Genomic DNA, 20,705 nt, shown 5'->3' with positions numbered 1-20,705 from the left:
ACCTTGGTACTTTCTCCACAAGGAAAAATTTTATCCCTCAGACCCCTTATCAGAGGTCTCCCACCCAGCCAAATCAGTTCTCTTGCTTTGCACTGATGAGGAGAAAAGTTTCTGCTTGTGGAGAGTGCCAAGTTGATGTAAGGAGACTTATGGGCGATGAAATGTTCCAATTCTCATACACCAACTTGGCACTCTCACCACAAGGAAAAACTTTACTCCTTAGGGCCCCTTCACACTGGTCGATTCTGCTACGATTACGACGCATTTGCGTCATATTCGACATCGCAGTACGAGCTCGTAGCCAGCGGTCACACTCTACGATGTTAACGCTTTTTCTGACGTAGTTGCGATGTGAACGTCACGCGTCGCAATCGTACGCTACCCTTCACACCGCCATAGTCCTACGACTCCGAGCGTGACGTATTACCAGCATGGGCGTGCTAAAACGTCACGCCCAATCAGGAGACAGGTATGCGGAAGCCCAACCCACGTAGTCGCATTACGAGCTCGTATGACCGCCGTCACATACTACGATTTCGACCGCCACAGCGAGACATTTACGACGAAAGAAAGTTCTGCTCTTTCTTTCACATCGTACGATGCTGGGCTGCGTCGCAAATCGTAACGCCATGTCACACTTTGCAACCTCGGAACGAGGACGGATAAACGTCACAAATCGAACGCTCGTTCAGACTTTGATTGCACAGTGTGAAGGGGCCCTTAGACGTTCTGTCAGAGGCCTCTTTAGACAACTAAATCAGTACTTTTGCTTTGCATTGATGAAGGGCAAACTCCCTAAAACAAGTGTCTGGAGTTTCTGGTTTGGTTTCTAATCCTAAGTCATATGGCGACACTCTTTAAAAGAGTTAATAGATGGTACGAGAGTCCCTATCCTCTTCCTCTTTGAAGAGGCTTTTTCCTTACTTTGCAGGCATAAAAAGATCTTATGTTATAGAATAGGTATTGCCTTGTACATTTGTGTACTGCATGACCTGTGCAAGAGCAAGCTGTGGAATATTGCCTATGGCCAAAAATGCTATTAAAGTTTATAGAAACTTGTAAGCAATGACGGGTCACATCTCCCAATAGTCTGCATGTAGCAGCTCATACGGGGGGCATTCCTCTATAAGAGACATTCCAGTCCAGATGGTAATTTGAAGGCATATGACAAAAGGATATTAAAAAAGTATTAATTGTACTAATCTGATGAAACCTCACAACTATTTTAGCTATATTTTTGTATCAATAAATATTTGATTTCCTTGTGAGAAGTACTGTAAACATGGAGACAAAATAATATGCAGACTTATGACTTTGAGAAAACCATCCATATAACATGCACCAATTCTATGCAGCTGTCAGGAAATGTTGAGCGTTGTAGTATCACCATGATCAGACTGAGACAGAGAGGGAGCAATGTGCAAGAAAAAGGCACTCACGTGTCCTTAGAAAACCCATCCCCATATAGGCGGGTTCAGCTAACAGTCCAATGTGTAAGGGGACCTCCCGATGGGCCCCAGGCAGTTGATTTCGGGGCACATAAGGATCCGGCGTGTTGAATTTCGGTAGCCAATTATTTTTTTTCCCTTGGACAGCGACTCTCTCATTGAGAACATAAAAGCGCTTGGTCGAGCATAGATTTCTTGTGTATGGGGGAGTACGAGAGGTAGATGCAGCTGTCTAATGTGTATCACGGGTCCTTAGACCTTATGAAAACCTTTGAAATCCCCGGTCATGACTTTATAGTCTTCTATAAGCCGGTTATTAAATTGATCCCTTTATGACCTGGATAATAAGCTCCTCGTGATATCACGATTATACAGCCATCATGACTTGGATTCTCAAAGTAAATATACCAGCCTCACGAGGTGTAATAGATCTATTGTACCGTGTACCCAGTTTGTAGAGTGAAATTTTGTGACAGATCTACTTTAACAAAGCTCACTGGACAAGGAACGACAGCAAAGAATTTATATCCATATGCGACAATAAAAAAAAAACTCTCAATTATTTATTGACTTCTTAAAAATAATTCACTCTGCATTTTAGCTTTACCCACAAGGTGAACATCCTCATAGAATGACTTCCCATCATGTCACAATTTAAAGTATATGGATGAAGAGCATAAAGATAAAGAGCACCAATGCCCAGGCTGTAAGGAAAGAAAGTTGGAATGGTATCTTGTCTTCTTACATAACATTGGCATAAAAAGAATAAGAAAGTATAGCAATGCAGACATTACTAAAACACACTTGCAGCTTCGAGACAAGCATATGTATCTTCACCAATGACCTGCGCTTTCAGTCCACCCCGGACATGGCTGTGCGCTGCAATCAAAGGCTTGTACCTTGGCTCTAGAGAATATCATTTTGCTGGTGATTGAACAGAGCTGTGCCTTCTCCACACAAGTGATTACGGTGGGCAGAATATCAGAATCTCTGATGCCATTGTTATGGATTGGACAAAGCCCCATAAAGCACAAATATTCCTCCGCTTTACCCAGTATGTTATAGCACCGTGCTTAGTGGTATTTGTTTTTGGGGTCATTTTCTCTGGATATGTGGATGTACATGACTGACATTCTGAGGTTCTTTGGTTCCATATGTAAGATTCATGTATTACAAAAATGTGGTGTTTCCTGACCCAATGTTCAGTACTCAAGAAAGGAAGGTGTTTTTGTACGAATTGTATGAGATATACTGATAATATGCTATAAATGTTTACCATTTTAAGCTGTACTACCATTCTTGAAAATGGTGCCATCTGACAAAATGCTCCTCAATGTTCCTTCATTATAGGCCCCCAAATACATTAAATAGGTATTGACTGATCATTCAGCCGCCAACTTTCTCTTCCAACTTCCCTAACACACAAGAAGAATATGATTTGCTGAGTGATCCTGTGATCTCTATGAGAGAAGCGTTGACTCCTCCAGCTGTGGCTTAACTCGGCAATGGGAAAAAATAATAATTAGCCGCTGAAATTCTATATGTTGGATCCCTCTCCCTCTGTCAATCTGTCGGTGGAGTCAAGAGGCACCACATTAGGCCGTCAGCTGATCCTACTGATATTGCCTGGTCTAGATGACCTTATTCTAATGTGTGTGGGGACCTTAAAGAATACTTGTTACCAATCTGGGGCAGCCCTCTTTATTAAAGAAACGATTGGGCAGCATCAGAGTAATCATTTTTCTAAATATCACTTATTAGCAAAAGTGGTCGGAAAGGTTTGTAATGGCCCCCTAAAAGACCCAACTGTCTTGTAAACGTCCTGTCCAAACTTCTGGGTTGTCAGAACCTGGTATGCAGAGCGGCATCTCACAACCCTCTGCAGACCACCTTACCTTTCGAGAGTTGCTTAGTAAAGGATGCGGGTTAGTACAAAGAGCCAGATCTCACTTTTTGGCAGCAAGCAGGGCCACAGAGGGTTGTGGAATACCGCTCTCCATCACAGGATCCCACAACCTAAAAGTTCGAACCCAACTTTTTCTAGAAAGTGGGGGGCATTAGGGACCCCTTTTGGTAATAAGAAAACTCAGTCTGAGGCTGCACCCTGTTGTTGTTTTTTTTTTTAATAAAAAGGACAGTCCCAGACTGATGATAGATATTTTTTCAGGGATCAGAAACCACCACAGATTGGAGTTTGAAAGTAGAATCTGCTATTTTGTTCATCTCTTGAAGATATGGCAAACACTTGAAAAAAATGCTGAAAAATATGTTTTTAAAGAGACAATGAAAGAATGAACAATGGATCAGATCTATTCATCTTACGAGTGCTCTTTAAATTTGCATTAAACTTGAAGGAAGAAATAGATTTACCAGCAATAAATAGACACATTTACATACCTTTTTGTTCTTTTCCTTGATGAACGTCTTTTCCTCCGGCACTCTCTACCTCTTCACATCAAATGTAAAATCCACTTACAGCCTTTCTCTCAGTTTGTCAGGGACCAAAATCTCCAAGATTTCTTTATCCTCCGCGTTTGACAGATTCTATCAAAAAAACAGAAATCTGAAATTCAAAATATGTAGAGGAAGGAAAAGCTCAGATTACAGCGTTAATCCATGATGTAGCGCAAAATGCTAGCAGCTGGACTGGTCTCTCCGAGGATGATGTTCCCCTGCACAAATTACAAGATTTCCTTATAATAGACCAAGAATGGGACTCTTTATACAAGTAAGGGGGAGGATGAGCAGAACAATGAGGGGTGTTCAGTGATCAATTATATGGAGCAATGGAGGACAGTTACAAGTAGTCTGTGGTTACACTGGATGTGTGGATTTTATACACATCTCCACCATTATTTACAGCTTTTTGAAAAATACAACGTATATATTCAGTCTATGGAGGTGGCCTATACACAACAAACACAATCCTTAAGCCTTAAGATGAATCACCCTACAAAGTGACAGATTTGTATAGTAACAGACCCTCATTAACTCCATAGAGGTACGCCGATGACGATACGTGGCTGCAAGGTTCCTAATGTGTCAATAATCTTATCTACTATATAATTGTCTAAGGGTCACTTCCGTCTGTCTGTCTGTCTGTCTGTCACGGATATTCATTGGTCGCGGCCTCTGTCTGTCATGGAATCCAAGTCGCTGATTGGTCGTGGCAAAACGCCCACGACCGTTGCTACGACCAATCAGCGACGCGCACAATCCGGAAAAAAATGGCCGCTCCTTACTCCCTGCACTCAGCGCCCGCATACTCCCCTCCGGTCACCGCCCACACAGGGTTAATGCCGGCGGTAATGGACCGCGCTATGCCACAGGTAACGCACTCCGTAACCGCTGCTATTAACCGTGTGTGTCCCCAATTTTTTACTATTGATGCTGCCTATGCGGCATCAATAGTAAAAAAATGTAATGTTAAAAATAATAAAAAAAAAAAAAAAAAAAACCTGCTATACTCACCCTCCGTAGTCCGCCATCTTCCGTTCCCGGCGATGCATTGCGAAATTACCCAGAAGATCCCAAGCGTCGGTAACCGCTTCCTTGATCCAGGCGCCAACAGAAGGTGAGTATATAACTATTTTTTATTTTAATTCTTATTTTTTTAACAGGGATATCATGCCCACATTGCTATATATGTGGGCTGTGCAATATACAACGTGGGCTGCGCAATATACTACGTGGGCTGCGCAATGTACAACGTGGGCTGCGCAATGTACAACGTGGGCTGCGCAATATACTACGTGGGCTGTGCAATGTACTGTGTGGGCTGCGCAATGTACTGCGTGGGCTGCGCAATGTACTGCGTGGGCTGTGCTATACACTACGCATACATATTCTAGAATACCCGATGCGTTAGAATCGGGCCACCATCTAGTAGGAAATAAAGCTGAATACAAAAAGTACCCTAGATTAAGATGGAGAAATTAAATCGTAATCCCTTTGGGTAGAGAAAAGTGTATAAGCTACGATGTATGGTAAAACCGAAAACATGGTCGCATCTGTTAGTATAAGATGCAGGTACATATTCACACAACAGCTATTAACAGACACAAAAAAAAATAGAATAAAAACAATAAATAGATACCTTGCAGTAAGTAAATAGTAAAAACACATGTAAAACACAGAGCACTTAGATTACTTTTTTTTTTTTTTTTTTCTTTTAATCAGAAGCGTGAAAGCCATCTCATCGGGACAAGGTGTACCCAAGATGGTCCTACCTGTAGCAATAACCTCACTATGTGCGCCCATGACCCTGTCCCTAGTTCACCAGTCGTTCTTGTTTGGGTTATTGTTTGTAGGTACTTACAGGGAACACCCCACAAGAATTGTCATTTTGGAGATGCTTTGACCCCCTCATCTGGTCATCACAATTTGGCTCTTGTCAAAGTCACTCAGATCTTCACTTCTCACTCAATATTCCTTCATTTAATCAACTTCAAGAATTGGCTCTTGATTTGCTGACTAATATGCTGCACCGATTGACAGGTGTCATTGTCACAAAATAAGCTCACTCACTTTCCAGTGGGTTTTAATGTTATGGCTGATCAGTATACAACAGTGGCTTGCTAAAGTATCCCCCCTTCCATGGCTTTTTACCTATTTTGCTACATTACAACCTGTGTTTAAATATTTTTGTAATCAGATTTGTGTGTAATGCTTCAGCACTAAATCTAAGTTGGTAAAGTGAGAAAAATATGGCCATAAATTAAATTTATGGTATCAAATAACTAAATATTCGCATGCGCATATGTATTCACCCCTTTTGCTGTGAAGCCCCTATAAATGTCCAGTGCAAGCAATTACCTTCATAAGTCCCATGCTTAGTGACAGGACATCTACCTGTGTACAATCTAAGTGTCACATGTTGGTCAGTATATACAATTTACCTTTTCTGAAGGGCCACAGAGGCTGCAACAAGACTAAGTAAGGGGCACTACTAACCAAACAACACTATGAAGATCAAGAAGATCGCCAAACAAGTTTTTGAGAAGTACAAGGCAGGGTTGGATTATAAAAAAAAAATAAAAAAAAAAATCTCTGATGATCCCTCAGAGCACCATCAAATCCATTATAATCAAATAGAAAGAACATGGTACCACAACAAACCTCCAAAACGGTCAGCCCGGGTAAGGAGGGCATTAATCAGAGAGTGTATTGAGCAATTGGACTAAAACTTAACTTTTAACCCCTTCCCGACATTTGACGTACTATCCCGTCGAGGTGGGGTGGGCCCGTATGACCGCCGACGGGATAGTACGTCATCACCGATCAGCGGCGCTCACGGGGGGAGCGCGGCCGATCGCGGCCGGGTGTCAGCTGCATATCGCAGCTGACATCCGGCACTATGTGCCAGGAGCAGTCACGGACCGCCCCCGGCACATTAACCCCCGGCACACCGCGATCAAACATGATCGCAGTGTACCGGCGGTATAGGGAAGCATCGCGCAGGGAGGGGGCTCCCTGCGGGCTTCCCTGAGACCCCCGGAGCAACGCGATGTGATCGCGTTGCTGCGAGGGTCTCCTACCTCCTTCCTGGCTGCAGGTCCCGGATCCAAGATGGCCGCGGCATCCGGGTCCTGCAGGGAGGGAGGTGGCTTACCGAGTGTCTGCTCAGAGCAGACACTTGGTAAGCCTGCAGCCCTGCACAGCAGATCGTCGATCTGGCAGAGTGCTGTGCACACTGCCAGATCAATGATCTGTGATGTCCCCCCCTGGGACAAAGTAAAAAAGTTAAAAAAATTTTTTTCCACATGTGTAAAAAAAAAAAAAAAAAAAATCCTAAATAAATAATAAAAAAAAAAAATATATTATTCCCATAAATACATTTCTTTATCTAAATAAAAAAAACAAAACAATAAAAGTACACATATTTAGTATCGCCGCGTCCGTAACGACCCAACCTATAAAACTGCCCCACTAGTTAACCCCTTCAGTAAACACCGTAAGAAAAAAAAAAAAAAAACGAGGCAAAAAACAACGCTTTATTACCATACCGCCGAACAAAAAGTGGAATAACACGCGATCAAAAAGACTGATATAAATATCCATGGTACCGCTGAAAACGTCATCTTGTCCCGCAAAAAACAAGCCGCCATACAACATTATCAGCAAAAAAATAAAAAAGTTATAGTCCTGAGAATAAAGCGATACGAAAATAATTATTTTTTCTATATTTTAGTTTTTATCGTATAAAAGCGCCAAAACATAAAAAAATGATATAAATGAGATATCGCTGTAATCGTACTGACCCGAAGAATAAAACTGCTTTATCAATTTTACCAAACGCGGAACGGTATAAACGCCTCCCCCAAAAGAAATTCATGAATAGCTGGTTTTTGGTCATTCTGCCTCACAAAAATCGGAATAAAAAGCGATCAAAAACGGTCACGTGTCCGAAAATGTTACCAATAAAAACGTCAACTCGTCCCGCAAAAAACAAGACCTCACATGACTCTGTGGAGCAAAATGTGGAAAAATTATAGGTCTCAAAATGTGGAGACGCAAAAACTTTTTTGCTATAAAAAGCGTCGCTGGTTTCACACTTGCGTTTTTGTCTGCAGCGTTTTTTGCACAAAAAAACGCATGCGTTTTTTCCCTATATTTAACATTGAAAACGCATGCGGTTTTTTTGTACGCGTTTGGTCGCGTTTTCAAACGCATGCGTTTTTTTTCTGCATGCGTTCATTTTCAGAAATACAACCTGCAGTATTTTCTTGCGTTTTTAAGCACATGCGTTTGTTTGCGTTAAAAACGCATGCATTTAAACACACTGAAAAGCCACCCACCACCATCAAGGTGATAAAGGGATCCAAACCCTAACCCTAACTCTACCCCTAACCTCACCCCTAACCGTTTAATGAACATTTTCTGACAGTCATAGTGCCACGTATTTCAGTGCCACGTATTTCAGTGCCACGTATTTCAGTGCCACGTGTTTCAGTGCCACGTATTTCAGTGCCACGTATCACATATTTCAGTGCCACGTATCACGTATTTCAGTGCCACGTATCACGTATTTCAGTGCCACATATTTTAGTACCACGTATTTCAGTGCCACGTATTTCAGTGCCACGTATTTCAGTGCCACGTATTTCAGTGCCACGTATTTCAGTGCCACGTATTTCAGTGCCACGTATCACGTATTTCAGTGCCACGTATTTCAGTGCCACGTATTTCAGTGCCACGTATTTCAGTGCCACGTATTTCAGTGCCACGTATCACGTATTTCAGTGCCACGTGTTTCAGTGCCACGTATTTAAGTGCCACGTATCACGTATTTCAGTGCCACGTATTTCAGTGCCACGTATTTCAGTGCCACGTATTTCAGTGCCACGTATTTCAGTGCCACGTATTTCAGTGCCACGTATTTCAGTGCCACGTATTTCAGTGCCACGTATTTCAGTCACGTTTAGGGTTAGGGTTAGGGGTAGGGTTAGGGTTAGGGCTAGGGTTGGAGGTAAAGTTAGGGTTGGGGCTAAAGTTAGGGTTGGGGCTAAAGTTAGGGTTAGGGTTTGGATTACATTTACGTTTGGATTAGGGTTGGGATTAGAATTATGGGTGTGTCAGGGCTAGGGGTGTGGTTAGGGTTACCGTTGGGATTAGGGTTAGGGGTGTGTTTGGGTTAGGGTTTCAGGTAGAATTGGGGAGTTTCCACTGTCCAGGCACATCAGGGGCTCTACAAGCGCGACATGGCGTCCAATCTCAATTCCAGCCAATTCTGCGTTGAAAAAGTAAAACAGTGCTCCTTCCCTTCCGAGCTCTCCCGTGCGCCCAAAAAGGGGTTTACCCCAACATATGTGTTATCAGCGTACTCGGGACAAATTGAACAACAACTTCTGGGGTCCAAGTTCTCTTGTTATCCTTGGGAAAATAAAAATTTGGGGGGCTAAAAATCATTTTTGTGGGAAAAAAAAGATGTTTTATTTTCACGGCTCTGCGTTATAAACTGTAGTGAAACACTTGGGGGTTCAAAGTTCTCACAACACATCTAGATAAGTTCCTTGGGAGGTCTAGTTTCCAATATGGGGTCACTTGTGGGGGGTTTGTACTGTTTGGGTACATCAGGGGCTCTGCAAATGCAACGTGACGCCTGCAGACCAATCCATTTAAGGCTGCATTCCAAATGGCGCTCCTTCCCTTCCGAGCTCTGTCATGCACCCAAACAGTGGTTCCCCCCCACATATGGGGTATCAGCGTACTCAGGACAAATTGGACAACAACTTTTGGGGTCTAATTTATCCTGTTACCCTTGTGAAAATACAAAACTGGGGGCTAAAAAATCATTTTTGTGAAAAAAAAAAAGAATTTTTATTTTCACGGCTTTGCGCTATAAACTTTAGTGAAACACTTGGGGGTTCAAAGTTCTCAAAACACATCTAGATAAGTTCTTTGGGAGGTCTAGTTTCCAATATGGGGTCACTTGTGGGGGGTTTGTACTGTTTGGGTACATCAGGGGCTCTGCAAATGCAACGTGACGGCTGCTGACCAATCCATTTAAGTCTGCATTCCAAATGGCGCTCCTTCCCTTCCGAGCTCTGTCATGCGCCCAAACAGTGGTTCCCCCCCACATATGGGGTATCAGCGTACTCAGGACAAATTGGACAACAACTTTTGGGGTCTAATTTATCCTGTTACCCTTGTGAAAATACAAAACTGGGGGCTAAAAAATCATTTTTGTGAAAAAAAAAAAGAATTTTTATTTTCACGGCTTTGCGCTATAAACTTTAGTGAAACACTTGGGGGTTCAAAGCTCTCAAAACACATCTAGATAAGTTCCTTAGGGGGTCTACTTTCCAAAATGGTGTCACTTGTAGGGAGTTTCAATGTTTAGGCACATCAGGGGCTCTCCAAACGCAACATGGCGTCCCATCTCAATTCCAGTCAATTTTGCATTGAAAAGTCAAATGGCGCTCCTTCCCTTCCAAGCTCTGCCATGCGCCCAAACAATGGTTTACACCCACATATGGGGTATCAGCGTACTCAGGACAAATTGCACAACATTTTTTGGGGTCCAATTTCTTCTCTTACCCTTGGAAAAATAAAAAATTGGGGGCGAAAAGATCATTTTTGTGAAAAAATATGATTTTTTATTTTTACGGCTCTGCATTATAAACTTCTGTGAAGCACTTGGTGGGTCAAAGTGCTCACCACACATCAAGATAAGTTCCTTAGGGGGTCTACTTTCCAAAATGGTGTCACTTGTAGGGGGTTTCAGTGTTTAGGCACATCAGGGGCTCTCCAAACGCAACATGGCGTCCCATCTCAATTCCAGTCAATTTTGCATTGAAAAGTCAAATGGCGCTCCTTCCCTTCCAAGCTCTGCCATGCGCCCAAACAATGGTTTACACCCACATATGGGGTATCAGCGTACTCAGGACAAATTGCACAACATTTTTTGGGGTCCAATTTCTTCTCTTACCCTTGGGAAAATAAAAAATTGGGGGCAAAAAGATCATTTTTGTGAAAAAATATGATTTTTTATTTTTACGGCTCTGCATTATAAACTTCTGTGAAGCACTTGGTGGGTCAAAGTGCTCACCACACATCTAGATAAGTTCCTTAGGGGGTCTACTTTCCAAAATGGTGTCACTTGTAGGGAGTTTCAATGTTTAGGCACATCAGGGGCTCTCCAAACGCAACATGGCGTCCCATCTCAATTCCAGTCAATTTTGCATTGAAAAGTCAAATGGCGCTCCTTCCCTTCCAAGCTCTGCCATGCGCCCAAACAATGGTTTACACCCACATATGGGGTATCATCGTACTCAGGACAAATTGCACAACATTTTTTGGGGTCCAATTTCTTCTCTTACCCTTGGGAAAATAAAAAATTGGGGGCAAAAAGATCATTTTTGTGAAAAAATATGATTTTTTATTTTTACGGCTCTGCATTATAAACTTCTGTGAAGCACTTGGTGGGTCAAAGTGCTCACCACACATCAAGATAAGTTCCTTAGGGGGTCTACTTTCCAAAATGGTGTCACTTGTAGGGGGTTTCAGTGTTTAGGCACATCAGGGGCTCTCCAAACGCAACATGGCGTCCCATCTCAATTCCAGTCAATTTTGCATTGAAAAGTCAAATGGCGCTCCTTTCCTTCCGAGCTCTGCCATACGCCCAAACAGTGGTTTACCCTCACATATGGGGTATCAGCGTACTCAGGACAAATTGTACAACAACTTTGGGGGTCCATTTTCTCCTGTTACCCTTGGTAAAATAAAACAAATTGGAGCTGAAATAAATTGTGTGTGAAAAAAAGTTAAATGCTCATTTTTATTTAAACATTCAAAAAATTCCTGTGAAACACCTGAAGGGTTAATAAACTTCTTGAATGTGGTTTTGAGCACCTTGAGGGGTGCAGTTTTTAGAATGGTGTCACACTTGAGTATTTTCTATCATATAGACCCCTCAAAATGACTTCAAATGAGATGTGGTCCCTAAAAAAAAATGGTGTTGTAAAAATGAGAAATTGCTGGTCAACTTTTAACCCTTATAACTCCGTCACAAAAAAAAATTTTGGTTCCAAAATTGTACTGATGTAAAGTAGACATGTGGGAAATGTTACTTATTAAGTATTTTGCGTGACATATGTCTGTGATTTAAGGGCATAAAAATTCAAAGTTGGAAAATTGCGAAATTTTCAAAATTTTCGCCAAATATTCGTTTTTTTCACAAATAAATGCAAGTTATATCGAATAAATTTTACCACTAACATGAAGTACAATATGTCACGAGAAAACAATGTCAGAATCGCCAAGATCCGTCAAAGCGTTCCAGAGTTATAGCCTCATAAAGGGACAGTGGTCAGAATTGTAAAAATTGGCCCGGTCATTAACGTGCAAACCACCCTTGGGGGTGAAGGGGTTAATAAATAATCCTAAAAAAGACAAACTATCGTGATGCCTTCACCAAGTGATATACAGACAAGGGGAAAATAAAAACAAAGAGGGGCTTGCACCCACTCTTGTAGACACAAAAGGGTACGTAGGGAATAACTAATACGCCTGTGCTGGTCTGTTATCTCAAAACAGACCCAGCGCGTATAATAGTTATTGCTTCAAGGATTGTACGTCAGTGTTAAAAAGAAATAGCAGGAAAAAAGAGGGTATCTATACTGTATCAGCTAGAGGATGCATTTAGGTTATCTATGCCAAATTAACCTTAGTTGCATACATAAATATCAAGATACCACATACAAAATGCATAATGTCACCTTCCACTATTCAAACTGGATACGTATCCAAACCAAATTGAATCAGCATATACATTTAGCAGCATAAAGGCCGAGAAAACACAGTCATGACGAAACCCATACAATCATACACACATCTTCTGGGATATTCAAATGCCCCTCCCATATGTAGGGGCTCCCACGTGCATTTCAATAATATTCTGCTTCAGTCATTTAGGACATATGTAATCTATCATAATTGTTCAAGCTCCAGAACGCCTGATATCGCAATAACATGGTATGATCTCACCCATTTGCCTTTATGTGAGAGGAATTCCCGGCCTCATTAGTGTCAGATAGCGTCTCCCGACGCGTTTCGTCCTATCAAGGACTCATCAGGGGAGTGACAGGGGTACCTGCGAGGCTGTGTTACCTGACACCCGCTTGTGTCTCCTTTATATATAGAAAAGCCGGACCACGATGTATCGCTCACCATTCTCGGCGTGCGCCACACTTCCGGTCCTTGTGACCTCAGTTCCGGTCTGCCCGATAGTAAAATTGCGCATTCGCAAGGCATGGAACGCATGAAGACCGTGCGATGGAACGCAATATTTTATATAGGCATTATCATTACAGGCCCTCCGGAACAACGCAATAATGTGAGGACATACACACAAATGTGTTCTGGGGGGGATATTGCCTAAGAGGCTGCTTAAAAAGTGCAACGTTGCACATATAAGAGCTTCAAGCAACCATACTAAAACGGAGGCAACCTAAATTGTAACTGCACTGTATTGCTCCGTTTATCCCTAAGTTATGGTCCGGATTTACTCCGGTATCACGCTTATACCAATAACATTAATGGGATAAAAAGAAGCCAGAGAGGGGGAAGGCAAAAATTATCAAGTAAATGCAGATGTGTTGGTTTAATGGCATGTCAGTCATAATTTAACATAGGGGACACCACAGACCTTCGGAAGCCTGCATACCCTATAAGGCAATCTATACTACTGGGACCCTACCTACGTGGAGGTTGGCACCCTAGTACCCTGCGCAGATGGCCCCCCCACTCAACGAAGACTATCCCTAGCTAACTATCCCTACAGATCCCTACATTAGAAAGATAGAGGGGATATATACAAGGCAGAGGGATGTAAAGACTATATTTGAAATATTGACGACCAAACTTCGTTATTTTGTGTGAATTACACTTGTAAGGGGGTACGAGACAGAGGGGAGCATTTGTGTGGCTTAATATGAAGGTGCCTATTGACAAGTACGCTGTCATGCTACATTGCTGGTGTCCTATCGCAGGGGTTGGCACCCTAAGGACCCTGCGCACTGTGGCGCCCCCACTCCTCGGCGGCTGTCCATATACTGTCCCTATTACACCCTATAATTTCATAGGGGGGAGGGTGGGTGATGGAACTGCGTCACAGATTGTTGAGCAAAAATATATTCGTGTAGGTGCTCCTAAATATGTTATAAAAAACAGCCATAAGATAATTGCTCATTCAATCCATGTGGTTGTGTGGTTCTCAGATAGAAAATCCATCTACACTCTTTTTGCAATATTAGTTTGTCCCAGTCACCTCCCCTTGGTGGTGGGGTAATTTTGTCGATCCCGACAAATTTGATTTTTTTATGATCTCCACTGTGATGTATATTCATGTGGTTAGCCACTGAGGTGTCTCTTTTATTCAAAATGTCAAGGACACGTTCGCATATCCTTCTACGGAATTCCCTTTTAGTTTTTCCAACGTACTCCATCCCGCACTCACAGTTGGCCTTGTAGATCACCCCCTTGGTGCGGCAGTTTATAAAGTGTCGAATGGAGTACGTGGTGCCGTTTACATTGCCACAGAAGGACCTGCTAGGGAGGATAGAGTCACAAGCCTTACACTTCCCACATCTGAAGCAGCCCTTGGTCTGATCGGTAAAAAAGTTAGTCACTGGGTTTGACTGGAAATGACTGTGAACCAGTCGATCGCCCAGGGATCTCCCCCTCCTGTATGTAATCTGGGGTGATTCCGGGAGAAACTCTTTGAAATCAGTGTCCATACCTAATACCGACCAATGTCGCTGGAGAATGGTTCTGATATCATTTGCTCCATTGGAGTACTTTGTGATGAAGCGGACCTTGGTCTCAGCCTCATCTTTCGTTTTTGGGATCAGCAGATCTCTCCTATCCTTCTCCATTGAGTCTTTATAGGCTCTGTTCAAAATTTCTTGTGGATATCCCCTTTCCAAGAACCTTATTTGTAAATCATCTGCTTGTTCTTGGAAGGTCTCAATTTGTGAGCAATTTCTACGCATTCTGAGGTATTGTCCTTTCGGAATGCCTCTCTTGAGTGGGACTGGATGGTTGCTTTCCCATCTCAAGAGAGAATTTGTTGATGTGCTCTTCCTATGTGTTCTGGTGGATATTGCCCCATTGTGAGTTTTCTCAATACATATATCCAAAAAGGACAGTTTTGTGGGATTTACTTCGTATGTAAAATTGAGGCCTATGCTGTTAGAATTTAGGTTATCAACAAACGAGCCAAAATCTAAGGAGTTTCCCCTCCAAATGACCAAAATGTCATTGATGTATCGTAGCCACAATACTACTTTATCATCGAGACGTAGTGTGGAATCACCGAAAACCATTGTTTCTTCCCACTAGCCCAGGAGCAAATTTGCATATGAGGGCGCACAAGGGCTGCCCATCGCGGTGCCCCTGAGCTGGTGGTAGAACATCCGGTCAAAAAGAAAAACATTTTTTGTGAGGCAAAATTCTAGACTTTTCAATATGAATTTGTTATGTTTATCAAATTGTGTGCCCCTGGTATTCAAAAAATATTTCACAGCCGTTAGGCCCTTCTCGTGTGGGATGGAGGAGTATAAAGCTTCGACGTCTATGCTCCCTATTACCATATCAGGGTCCAGAAAAACACCATCCAGTTTACTTAAAAGGTCTGTGGTGTCCCGTACAAATGAATTCAAAGAGCTCACAAAAGGTTTGAGAACCCTGTCGATGTACACCTCCAATTTTTCAGTCAGACTATTGTTCCCCGACACAATTGGTCTCCCCTTTAAGGGGTTTGTGCCCTTGTGAATTTTGGGGAGACAATAGAAAGTAGGTAAAACAGGGTGTTTTGGAAGCACAAAATCTCTCTCCTCCTTACCAAGAATTCCATCTGCAAAACCTTGTTCAACAATTGCCTTCAATTCCTTTGAGAACTTAGGGGATTTACGTCCAGGAGCTGATATTCATCTCCTCTTTCCAAAAGACTGACGCAGGAGTCTATAATCTGATGAATTCATGACGACCACATTTCCCCCTTTGTCAGAAGGTTTTATTGTGATACTAGGGTCGTTTTCAAGATTTTGAAGACAAGTGATTTCATTCTTTGTGAGATTATAGCGACTCCTGTGTTTCGACCCTGATAGTTTAATTATATCTTCAGTAACCAGATTCAAGAAAATGTCCAAAGAGCCAATATCCCCCATCGGTGGGGGCATTTTTCAACTTTTGCTTTTTAATTTAGTGAAAGGACCCCTACCCTCTTGATTTGGGTCAACATCCGACAGATGGAACAGGAACTGTACATCCTCCAATAGTTCATCCGTTATTCCCAAATTCTCGCACTGTTTTCTATCCTCCCTCACAAAAAATTTCTTTCATTTAAGTTGTCTGCGCAGGGTCCTAGGGTGCCAACCTCCACGTAGGTAGGGTCCCAGTAGTATAGGTTGCCTTATAGGGGTATGCAGGCTTCCGAAGGTCTGTGGTGTCCCCTATGTTAAATTATGACTGACATGCCATTAAGCCAACACATCTGCATTTGCTTGATAATTTTTGCCTTCCCCCTCTCTGGCTTCTTTTTATCCCATTAATGTTGTTGGTATAAGCGTGATACCGGAGTAAATCCGGACCATAACTTAGGGATAAACGGAGCAATACAGTGCAGTTACAATTTAGGTTGCCTCCATTTTAGTATGGTTGCTTGAAGCTCTTATATGTGCAACGTTGCACTTTTTAAGCAGCCTCTTAGGCAATATCCCCCCCAGATCACATTTCTGGAGAGGTGCGCCTATATTAGTTATGTCCTCACATTATTGCGTTGTTCCGAAGGGCCTGTAATGACAATGCCTATATAAAATATTGCGTTCCATCGCACGGTCTTCATGCGGTCCATGCCTTGCACATGCGCAATTTTACCATCGGGCAGACCGGAACTGAGGTCACAAGGACCGGAAGTGTGGCGCACGCCGAGAATGGTGAACGATACATCGCGATCCGGCTTTTCTATATATAAAGGAGACACAAGCGGGCGTCAGGTAACACAGCCTCGCAGGTACCCTTGTCACTCCCCTGATGAGTCCTTGATAGGACGAAACGCATCAGGAGACGCTATCTGACACTAATGAGGCCGGAAATTCCTCTCACATAAAGGCAAATGGGTGAGATCATACCATGTTATTGCGATATCAGGCGTTCTGGAGCTTGAACAATTATGATAGATTACATATTTCCTAAATGACTGAAGCAGAATATTATTGAAATACATGTGGGAGCCCCTACATATGGGAGGGGCATTTGAATATCCCAGAAGATGTGTGTATGATTGTATGGGTTTCGTCATGACATCGACGTCATGGCTGATTCAATTTGGTTTCGATATGTATCCAGTTTGAATAGTGGAAGGTGACATTACGCATTTTGTATGTGGTATCTTGATATTTATTTATGCAACTAAGGTTAATTTGGCATAGATAACCTAAATGCATCCTCTAGCTAATACAGTATAGATACCCTCTTTTTTCTGCTATTTCTTTTGAACACTGATGTACCATCCTTGAAGCAAGAACTATTATACGCGATGGGTCTGTTTTGAGATAACAGACCAACACAGGCGTATTAGTTATTCCCTATGTACCCTTTTGTGTCCACAAGAGTGGGCGCAAGCTCCTCTTTGTTTTTATTTTCCCCTTGTCTGTATATCACTTGGTGAAGGCATCACGATAGTTTGTCTTTTTTAGGATTATTTATTAAAAGTTAAGTTTTAGTCCAATTGCTCAATACATTTAATTTTTTTTTTGGATTACATCCCGCTGCATATCTATACATTAATCAGAGAGGCAGCACAGACACGTAAAGGTAACCCTGAAGAAGCTACAGAGTTCCCAAGCAGAGACTGGAGTATCTGCCCATACGAACACAATAAGCGGCACACTCTAGAGTCAGTCTTTATGGAAGAGTGGCTAGAAAAAAAAGCTTTTACTAACACACAAAAATTGTAAGGTCTATTTGAGTTTGCCAAAAGACACTAGTGACACGTCCCATATGTATGGTGGAAGGTGCTGTGGTCAGAGGAGACCAGATTTTAAGTTTCTGGCCCCAAACCAATACATTTTTTCACCCCAAGAACAACCCCACAGTGAAACATGATGGAGCCAGCATTTTGGCAGCAGAGACAGGTAAAATGGTCCAATTCGAGGGGAAGATGGATGCGAAATACAGGGATATTCTTGACAAAAACCTGTTTCAGTCTGTCAGTGATTTGAGACTGGGATGGAGGTTCACCTTCCAACAAGATAATGACCTAAAGCATACTGCTAAAGCAACACTCAAGTGGTTTAAGGGGAAATGTATAACTGTTTTGGAGTGGTCTCGTTAAAGCCCTGACCTTAACCCCTTCACCCCCGGAGCTTTTTCCGTTTTCGTTTTTCGCTCCCCTCCTTCCCAGAGCCATAACTTTTTTATTTTTCTGTCAATTTGGCCATGTGAGGGCTTATTTTTTGCGGGACGAGTTGTACTTTTGAACGACATCATTGGTTTTACCATGTCGTGTACTAGAAAATGGGAAAAAAATTCCAAGTGCAGTGAAATTGCAAAAAAAGTGCAATCCCACACTTGTTTTTTGCTTGCCTATTTTGCTAGGTTCACTAAATGCTAAAACTGACCTGCCATTATGATTCTCCAGGTCAGTACGAGTTCATAGACACCTAACATGACTAGGTTCTTTTTTACCTAAGTGGTGAAAAAAAATTCCAAACTTTGCAAAAAAATAAATAAATAAAATTGCGCCATTTTCCGATACCCGTAGCGTCTCCATTTTTCGTGATCTGTGGTCGGGTGAGGGCTTATTTTTTGCGTGCCGAGCTGGCATTTTTAATGATAGCATTTTGGTGCAGATACGTTATTTTGATCGCCCGTTATTGCATTTTAATGCAATGTCGTGGCGACCAAAAAAACGTAAATCTGGCGTTTCGATTTTTTTTTCATTACGCCGTTTAGCGATCAGGTTAATGCTTTTTTTTATTGATAGATCGGGCGATTCTGAACGCGGCGATACCAAATATGTGTAGGTTGGGTTTTTTTTTTATTGATTTATTTTGATTGGGGCGAAAGGGGGGTGATTTAAACTTTTATATATTTTTTATTTTTTTCACATTTTTTTTTACTTTTTTTTTTAACTTTTACCATGCTTCTATAGCCTCCATGGGAGGCTAGAAGCAGGCACAGCCCGATCGGCTCTGCTACATAACAGCGATCATCAGATCGCTGTTATGTAGCTAAAATGCAGGTGTGCTGTGAGCGCCGACCACAGGGGGGCGCTCACAGCCACCGGCGATCAGTAACCATAGAGGTCTCCAGGACCTCTATGGTTACAATGTACAAGCATCGCCGACCTCCGATCATGTGACGGGGGTCGGCGATGCGCTCATATCCGGCCGCACGGCCGGATGCGGTAGTTAAATGCCGCTGTCTGAGTTTGACAGCGGCATTTAACTAGTTAATAGCGGCGGGTGATCGCGATTTCACCCGCCGCTATTGCGCGCACATGTCAGCTGTAAAAAACAGCTGACATGTCGCGACTTTGATGTGCGCTCACCGCCGGAGCGCACATCAAAGCGGGGGTCCCGACATGTGACGTACTATTCCGTCACATGTCGGGAAGGGGTTAATCCAATTGAGAATCTGTGGTCAGACTTGAAGATTAATGTTCACCAGAAGCAACCATCTAACATGAAGGAGTTGGAGCAGTTTTGCCTTGAGGAATAGGCAAAAATCCCAGTGACATGATGTGGAAAGCTCAGAGACATCCAAAGCGACTTCGCGCTGCAATTGCCACAAAAGAAGGCTCCACAAAAGTACTACTTTTACGGGGGGTGACTAGTTATGCACATTGAAGTACTCATTTATGTTGTCCTATTTGTTGTTTGCTTCATAATAAAAAGAAAACCAAATGTCCACAGCTGTAGGCATGTTCTTTACATGTACTGATGCAATCCCTCAAAAAACAGTGAAATTCCAGGTTGTGAGGTAGCAAAACAAAAAATGCCAAGGGAGAGGGTGAATACTTTCACAAGCCACTGAAATAATGCATGTATGATAGTGCTATAGTAGTCTACAATTTACACTATGTTCCAAATTATTATGCAAATGACATTTTTATCGGATTTTCCTAAATGGTTGGTGCAAATGACAGTCAGTCTAATAAAAGTTATCACCCGTTAGAGCAGGGGTCCCCAACCTGTAGCTCGGGAGCCACATGTGGCTCGCGGTCCCATGAATTGTGGTTCGCGGCTGTCTGCTAGCTTGGTGCACTAGCTCCAGTTCTAGCAAACAGGTATGAAGAGCACATCTGAAAATGGTGAATTTTGTGAGCAGCCCTGCACAGAAGAGCAGACCTGGATGCACATATACTAGTCTTAGGGGTTTGAGATGATTTAAGTATGGTACGCTGGAGACAAGATGACAGCACCTGTCAGAGGAGATGTTTGAAGCTGGATGTGACAGTGTCTTGGGAGTGCTTTATAGGAGAATACTGAATGGGGGTATTGTGGGAACCCCTGGATCTTAGTATACTGCTTTGGCGTGATTTTTGTGGAATAGCTTTGGTTAACCATTATGCCTGTAATGGGGGCTTTGGTTGCCACTATTGTGAAGGGGGCGGGAACTGAATGTGGCTCGCGACCCTCTCTCAAGGCTGGATGTGGCTCCCGACCCTCTCTTAGAGCTGAATGTGGCTCTCAAGGTCAGAAACGTTGGGGACCTCTGCATTAGAGTATACAATACATCGAATTTTATTGA

At 42.6% G+C, this 20,705-nt stretch overlaps 1 protein-coding gene across 3 annotated transcripts in view; it reads right to left on the bottom strand.

Moving 5' to 3' along the window:
* TSPAN4 (tetraspanin 4) overlaps window positions 1-20,705 on the bottom strand; it is an 878,525-nt gene that overhangs the window by 775,973 nt on the left and 81,847 nt on the right. For all 3 annotated transcript variants that reach the window (XM_077287830.1, XM_077287827.1, XM_077287829.1), the window contains exon 2: window positions 3,846-3,992. The gene's annotated coding sequence lies outside the window, so the exon portion shown is untranslated. The remainder of the gene's footprint in view (window positions 1-3,845; window positions 3,993-20,705) is intronic.

This window comes from Ranitomeya variabilis, chromosome 2, assembly GCF_051348905.1.
Source record: "Ranitomeya variabilis isolate aRanVar5 chromosome 2, aRanVar5.hap1, whole genome shotgun sequence".
Lineage (NCBI taxonomy): Eukaryota > Metazoa > Chordata > Amphibia > Anura > Dendrobatidae > Ranitomeya > Ranitomeya variabilis.
This window is presented reverse-complemented; position numbering and strand designations above follow the sequence as displayed.